This window comes from Pistacia vera, unplaced genomic scaffold (assembly GCF_008641045.1).
Source record: "Pistacia vera cultivar Batoury unplaced genomic scaffold, PisVer_v2 Contig408, whole genome shotgun sequence".
Classification (NCBI taxonomy): domain Eukaryota; kingdom Viridiplantae; phylum Streptophyta; class Magnoliopsida; order Sapindales; family Anacardiaceae; genus Pistacia; species Pistacia vera.
Window position 1 is genome coordinate 545,176 of NW_022196233.1, and position 7,493 is coordinate 552,668.

The following is a 7,493-nucleotide window of genomic DNA, read 5'->3' on the forward strand; positions in this document are numbered from 1 at the left end:
TCAATAATTTTAAAAAAGTTTTTATTTATGAGACACATTTCTTTAGCACTAATTTATGTTATGTTATTAATTTTTGGATTATTTAGGGCAAAAATAGCTCGACCAATTATTGGATCTTGTTTGTTAATTATCAGGAGCCGATTTATTGTAATCTATATGCTTTAATTAATTAAAACACAAACATAATTTATTCGTATTAAGAGCTTGTCAGAATTTATATTTGTTTCTTCCTATATATTTCGAAGTCTCTCAAAATACTTATCATAACACACACATAACCAAAAAAAAAAAAAAAAAAAAATTGAAATAAAAGAAGAATTCCATTATATTTTGATAAAAATTACAAATTTATTTACGAACTAATTATTATAAAGATTTGAAACATAAATTTATATTTATACTCAATCAATCTACAGTAAACGTTTGTATATTTTTAAAAGATGATATTTGTTGGTCAGTAGACGATAATTAATTAAATAAAAAATATGATTTCGTTTGTCGATAGACATGGGTAATTATGAAAAATAAATAATTTTTTAGAATTTTTGGCATTGAAAATTATGAAATTTATTGTTATTACAGTTAGTGGACAGTCTATACCTGAGAATTCTCGTATAAAAACTACTTTGTTTAGTTAGTTAAGACATCCTTTGTTTTAGAATTAATCTTCCATTAAACACAAACTGCAGACATTACATACTACTATTAAGAGTTAAACTAAGCCTAAAAAAACTAAAATTTATATATAAATTCACTCAACACACAACACGTTCACCCCAAGTCACGGTCAACTCGAAAGCAAGAAGGTCCCTCCTCTCCTTCTCCATTAAACCACACTCTCTCCATTCTCACCATTCTCACAACACCTACACCAATCGTCACTACTTTCATTTTCTTTCACTCCCCCCAGCACTACTTTCATTCACCTCACCCGCCATGTCTGCTAAAGGGACTGCGGCCACCACGGAGACAGACGCCGTAGACTCTCTCCGCCGAATCTTTGCCGCATCCTCATCTTCATCCTCATCGCCTCATCCCCATCCTCCTCGTCTGGGCCATTCTCCGCCCCACCAAACCCAAGTTCGTCCTCCAAGACGCCACCGTTTACGCCTTCAACGTCTCTTCCCCAACTTCCTCACCTCCAACTTCCAAGTCCCCATCTCTTCGCGCAATCCCAACGACAAAATCGGCGTTTATTACGACAGGTCGACGTTTACGCCAGTTACGGAACCAGCAAATCACTCACAGGACGCGATTCCTCCCACTTATCAGGCCACAACGAGATTGACGTTTGGTCGCCGTTTGTTTACGGCACCGACGTGCCGGTGGCTCCGTATAATGCTGTTTCGTTGAGCGAAGATCAAACTAATGGGGTTATTCCTTTGTTGTTCAAGATTGATGGACGGGTGAGATGGAAAGTTGGGACCTTTATATCTGGGAAGTATCATTTGTACGTGAATGCTCGGCATACTCAATTTCGGGTCGAAGCAAACCGGGATCCCCTCGGGAATAACGCCGTTAGTATCAGCTGGTGCAGAGCTGCAGTGTGAATGTGTGAAGAAGAGTGATCAGTGAAGAAGAAGATGGTTAACGCCGTTAGTATCGTTATCTCTTTGCTCTTTAGCTATGGAAGCCGTTAGTTTTTTTTTTTTTTTCTTATTTTTTAAAGAGTTGAATTGTACATTTTGCTATAGATCAATAAATGGAGAAAATGAAAAGAGACAGATAGCAAAATTACAATTTGTGAAATTTGTAATTTAGAAAAGAAAAATCAAATATGAAATTATTACAATAATATTAATTATTATTTTCCAATAGATAAGAATTGAGTGTCGACTGTTTGATTGGGAGGTTGTCATATCATCTTCTTGTGTTTTTTCTTTTTTAAATGGCCTTTTTCAATTGTGTCTTTGTTGTCATTACTCTCTTCTTTTTATTAATTATTTCTTAATTCTAGCTCTTGGATCCAACAAATGAGCAAAAAAATAATAATAAATGGGTTTTTTTTTCTTAATTTTAAATATATAGCTGACTATAAATTTTAATTGTTTCATAGTATAATGATTGATACCCATGATATTTTTTAATGAGATTATAATTAATTACTAATTAATATATTTAAAATGGGTTCCATATTTTGATTTAATTGTTTGAATACTAATGATTGACTATATAGGACTACATTAGTGTCGGTAGCTCGTTCGTATGTTGCTAATAATAATAAATGATACGTAAGATTCTTATTCGATAATAATTTTATTATTAATTAAAAAATATTTTTCATTTGTAATTATGATATATATTGCTTTCATTTTCTTAATGGTATACATAAATACAGAGTGTCTTCATATTGTTAGAAGGGTGGATGTATGGGTGGGCGCTAAAAAGGCCAAATTGAATGAAATCCAAAAGATAAAATTGGTCAAAAACCAAACAACAATGAAACAAATGGCATGGTACACTTGTGGTGTGCTTCATTGGGCTGCCCACTTCAAGACGATGAGGCCATGTGGGGTGTTCGGTTCCTTTCAGGGATAGAAAAAACTAAGCCCTGCCTTATCTAATTCCAGAAATTATATGTGCATAAATTTCCTCAAATGGGAATACTCACTTTTTATAAAAATCGCAATTCAACTTTGAGTTAAAGTTATTTTTCAAATACATGTAAGACTTTATATGTCATATGGAAATGTCCATATATATATATATATATATATATATGAAACTATTATTTCTAAGTATTTATCGATATTAGTAAATCATTCGTCAATATTACCTAGCGATATTAATATATGGTTTATCAATATTGTTTGACGTAGTTTATCCGACGTAATGTTGTACGAAGAAATAAAAGGTTAAATTATTGGGAGGGCGGTGTTTGGGTATGGAAGTGGGTTGATCTCTCACATGGTGTAAGTGGCGGTCCTTTTCATCCTTCACCAATTCTACCTACTAATCATGGCATGATAGAAAGAGACTTTCATTATTTATATAACACTTTTGAATGACCCTTATCTTCACTTTTGTTTAATCAATCTTTTAGTCCACCCAATCAATTGCTTAAAAATTAATGTATCTTAAATTAAATTAAACCCATAATTGTTAGGTGCAAAGGGTAAAGGATTTTTTTATTTATTATTCATAAAATTGTGTATAGTAATAGAATAGTCCATGTGATGGTAGAGTGGCTGCTATGACCGAATTTTAACAACCTTCTTCGCCAGCCATTTATGACCACATCAATACACCCATGTGCTTTTGCCCCTTGTTTTTTCTCTTCAAGATGAAATTTTTTAATATTTATTTAATTAGGTTGATTTTAAATACAGTAACATAATGGGCCAAAAGTTTTTGGTCTCTTTCAAATGTGATGTGAGAGTTGGGCTGAGGGAAGTACAAAGAAGCCGAGAGGTTGGGCTTTTTCAGGTTACAGATTTTACATAATGGGCAACGACCCAAATGAAAAAGATAGGCCTATAAGAACATAAAAACTCTCGGATAACCATATATTTAAGTCCTTTTTAATCTAAATTTTCTTCTCAAAACAATAATCATGCCTCAACAATATCATGTAATCTTAAAATTAATATTCAATAATTTAAAGAACTCACCATTATTGAAAACAAAGAAAAAATTAGTTATAAACTCTATATTTATGACTTTGCCTATTCTTTGAGATTTTTTCCTGCTCTCTTGTGATGAAGCAGTTGCTATTTTTATTATTATTTTTTACTTCTGTCGACTGCTACGTATGTATATATGACAAAAAAATTGTTCAATGTTATGTGATGTACATTTTTATACAATAATAAATTTAGAGTAACGCTCAAAATATTATCTCCTTTAATTGTTTAATTTATCTCTAATTCAAAATCGTTCAATTACATTAAAACATGGTAGTCTATATGAGTTTGTATGAAAAGTTTGTATATATAATATTATTCACAAAATTTATCACTAATATGTGAACATGAAGAATATAGTATAATGAAATTTACATAATTTTGAACCAACAATGGGTTGGCCAAATGGTAAAGGCTTGGGGTCAAGGGTTTGATTCTCCTGTGCTCTTAGGTTCGAATCACAAGAATAATTGCTAATTTCGAGGTGCACATAGGTTGGCTCAGACATCCCAGTTAACCAAAAAAAATTTTTTTTTACATGATTTTTTTCTGTGTATAATTTTATCCAGCCTTCTCTTGGACAAATACAAATTTTAAGATTGATATAGGGTGCGTTTGGCTCCCTATTTCTACCCATATTCTCAATCATATTCTCCAAATATTGTTTGACACATTATTCCAGAAATATTACAATATTTTTTTAATTAATTTTAGACCCCTTAGGTTTATTAATTTCATTAAATACCCTCAGAAAAAAGTTTAAAAATTAACAAAAACACCCCCATCAACCTATACTTGCCAGATTTTGGCAATCATCGTCGGTGGTAATCAGAATTTGTAAAACAGCCTACGCCACGACCAGATCCGTGGTGGATCTGGCCGAAAAAGGTCATATCGACGTTTTACGACACAAATCCGACCGGTCTGTGTCGTAATGCAATTTTTCGGCTAAATTCCGGCGGTGGTGGCTGGAATCTGGCACTGCGGGTGGTGGGGGCATTTTTGTCATTTTATATGTTGGGGTGTTTAATTAAATTATCAAACTTATGGGTTTTTTTATAAGTTTTTAAATTTTATCTCGTAATACTCCCATATTCCACTGCCCAATATTATTCTCAAAATCCTATCCAAAATAATAAACCAAACGCACCCATAAATATTATATAAATCTTTCCTCTTTTCTTTCGGGGTCATTGTTAACTAGTGAGGTGACGGTCGGGTAGCCCGACAGATTTAATATTATTTGTATAAGTATTTCCTCATACAATTCTTCACCATCAACGTAATCAATTTCGTTATATGTTAAATCAGTTTACTTTTCATACGCTAATAGATTCCATTTTGTCATCTCTATTGCATAATCAAATGGAAAATTGTGTTCAATGACATTGACCACTAAATGCAACAACAAAATAAGATATTTCAATCCTTCTCCTTCCTTAATGTATTCGTGGTTTCAATACAATCTATTTAATATAAAAAAAAAAGTCGTAAGCATGTAGAAGTTTCCTTCCATTATATGGAACAGGTGGGATATAGGTGAGCTTTAACTCTCTAGTCTTTGTTTTGGATCTTTAGGTTCACATCCATAATACAAATTTTTTTTTTCTTTTTTTTTTTTTTTTTGTGATAATTGGGATGTTTGGGCTAGTATTTGTGTACATCAACTAATCTCTGGGATTTGTTGAATACTCTGTAACTCCAAAGGACCAGATAAATCACAATGTGGTAGATGACCTCAATATTCGAATCCAAACACTCAATAAAGGGAGCAAATCTCCTCTAAATTTGCAATAACGTTGGTATATTTTTAAAAGATGACACGTTGGTCAACAGATGATGTTAATTAATAATAAAAATTGGTGTTTGTTTGTCGATAGACGATGGGTAATTATGAAATATAATTTTTTAGAATTTTGGCATTGAAAATTATAAATTTTATTGTTATTACAGTTGTGGACAGTCTATACCTGAGAATTCTCGTATAAAAACTACTTGTTTAGTTAGTTGAGAACTCACTTTGTTTTAGAATTAATCTTCCATTAAACACAAATTGCGACATTACTTCTACTATTAAGAGTTAAACTAAGCCAATAAAAAAACTTAAATTTATATATAAACACTCAACACACAACACGTTCACCCCAAGTCACGGTCACCTCAAAGCAAGAAGGTCCCTCCTCTCCTTCTCCATTAACCCACGTCTCTCCATTCTCCCATTCCCACAACCTACACCAATCGTCACTACTTTCATTTCTTTCACTCTCCCCCCAGCACTACTTTCATTTCACACCTCACCCGCCATGTCTGCTAAAGGAGACTGCGGCCACCACGGGACGGACGCCGTAACTCTTCCGCCGAATCTTTGCCGCCATCCTCATCTCTTCTCATCGCCCTCATCACCATCCTCCTTCTGGGCCATCTCCGCCCCCAAACCCAAGTTCGTCCTCCAAACGCCACCGTTTACGCTTCACGTCTCTTCTCCCAACTTCCTCACCTCCAACTTCCAAGTCACCATCTCTTCGCGCAATCCAACGACAAATCGGCGTTTATTACGACAAGGTCGACGTTTACGCCAGTTTATCGGAACCAGCAAATCACCTACAGGACGGCGATTCCTCCCACTTATCAGGCCCACACGAGATTGACGTTTGGTCGCCGTTGGTTTACGGCACCGACGTGCCGTGGCCCGTATAATGCTGTTTCGTTGAGCAAGATCAACTAATGGGGTTATTCCTTTGTTGTTCAAGATTGATGGACGGTGAGATGGAAAGTTGGGACCTTTAATCTGGGAAGTATCATTTTGTACGTGAAGGGCTCGGCATACATCAATTTCGGGTCGAAGCAAACCGGGATCCCCCTCGGGAATAACGCCGTTAAGTATCACTGGTGCAGAGCTGCAGTGTGATGGTGAAGAGAGTGATCAGTGAGCTGAGAAGAAGATAGAAGAAAGGTTAACGCCGTTAAGTATCGTTATCTCTTGCTCTTAGCTATGGAAGCCGTTAGTTTTTTTTTTTATTTTATTTTTCTTATTTTAAAAGAGTTGAATTGTACATTTTGCTATAGATCAATATGGAGAAAAATGAAAGAGACAGATAGCAAAATTACATTTGTGAAATTTGTAATTTAGAAAGAAAAATCAATATGAAATTATTATTAATATTTAATTATTATTTTCCAATAGATAAGAATTGAGTGTCGACTGTTTGATTGGGAGGTTGTCATTATCTTCTTTGTGTTTTTCTTTTTTTAAATGGCCTTTTTCAATTGTGTCTTTGTTGTCATTACTTCTCTCTTTTTATTATTTTTTCTATCTAGCTCTTGGATCCAACAAATGAGCAAAAAATTAATATAATAATGGTTTTTTTCTTCTTAATTTTAAAATATATAGCTCACTATAAATTTTAATTGTTTCATAGTAATGATTGATACCATGATTTTTTTAATGAATTATAATTATTTCTAATTAAATATATTAAATGGGTCCATAATTGATTTAATTGTTTGAATACTAATGATTGATACTTATAGGACTACTTATTGCTGTCGCTCGTTCGTATGTTGCTAATAATTAATAAATGATACGTAATACGTGTCTTCAATATGTATAAAGGGTGATGTATGGTGGGGCGGCTATAAGGCCATGAATGAAATCCAAAGATAAAATGGTAAAAAACAAAACAACAATAAAGACAATGGCATGAAAATGGTGCTTCAATTGGGCTGCCCACTTCAAAGATGAGGCCATGTGGGTGTTCGGTTCCTTTCAGGGATAGAAAAAACTAAGCCCTGCCTTACTAATTCCAGAAATTATATGTGCATAAATTCCTCAAATGGGAATACTCACTTTTAAAAAATCGCAATTCAACT

The 7,493-nt window shown here is 33.7% G+C and overlaps 1 pseudogene; it reads left to right on the forward strand.

Moving 5' to 3' along the window:
• The first annotated feature begins 5,926 nt into the window (after nt 1-5,926).
• LOC116142412 lies at nt 5,927-6,531 on the forward strand (annotated as a pseudogene).
• The last annotated feature ends 962 nt before the right edge of the window (nt 6,532-7,493 follow it).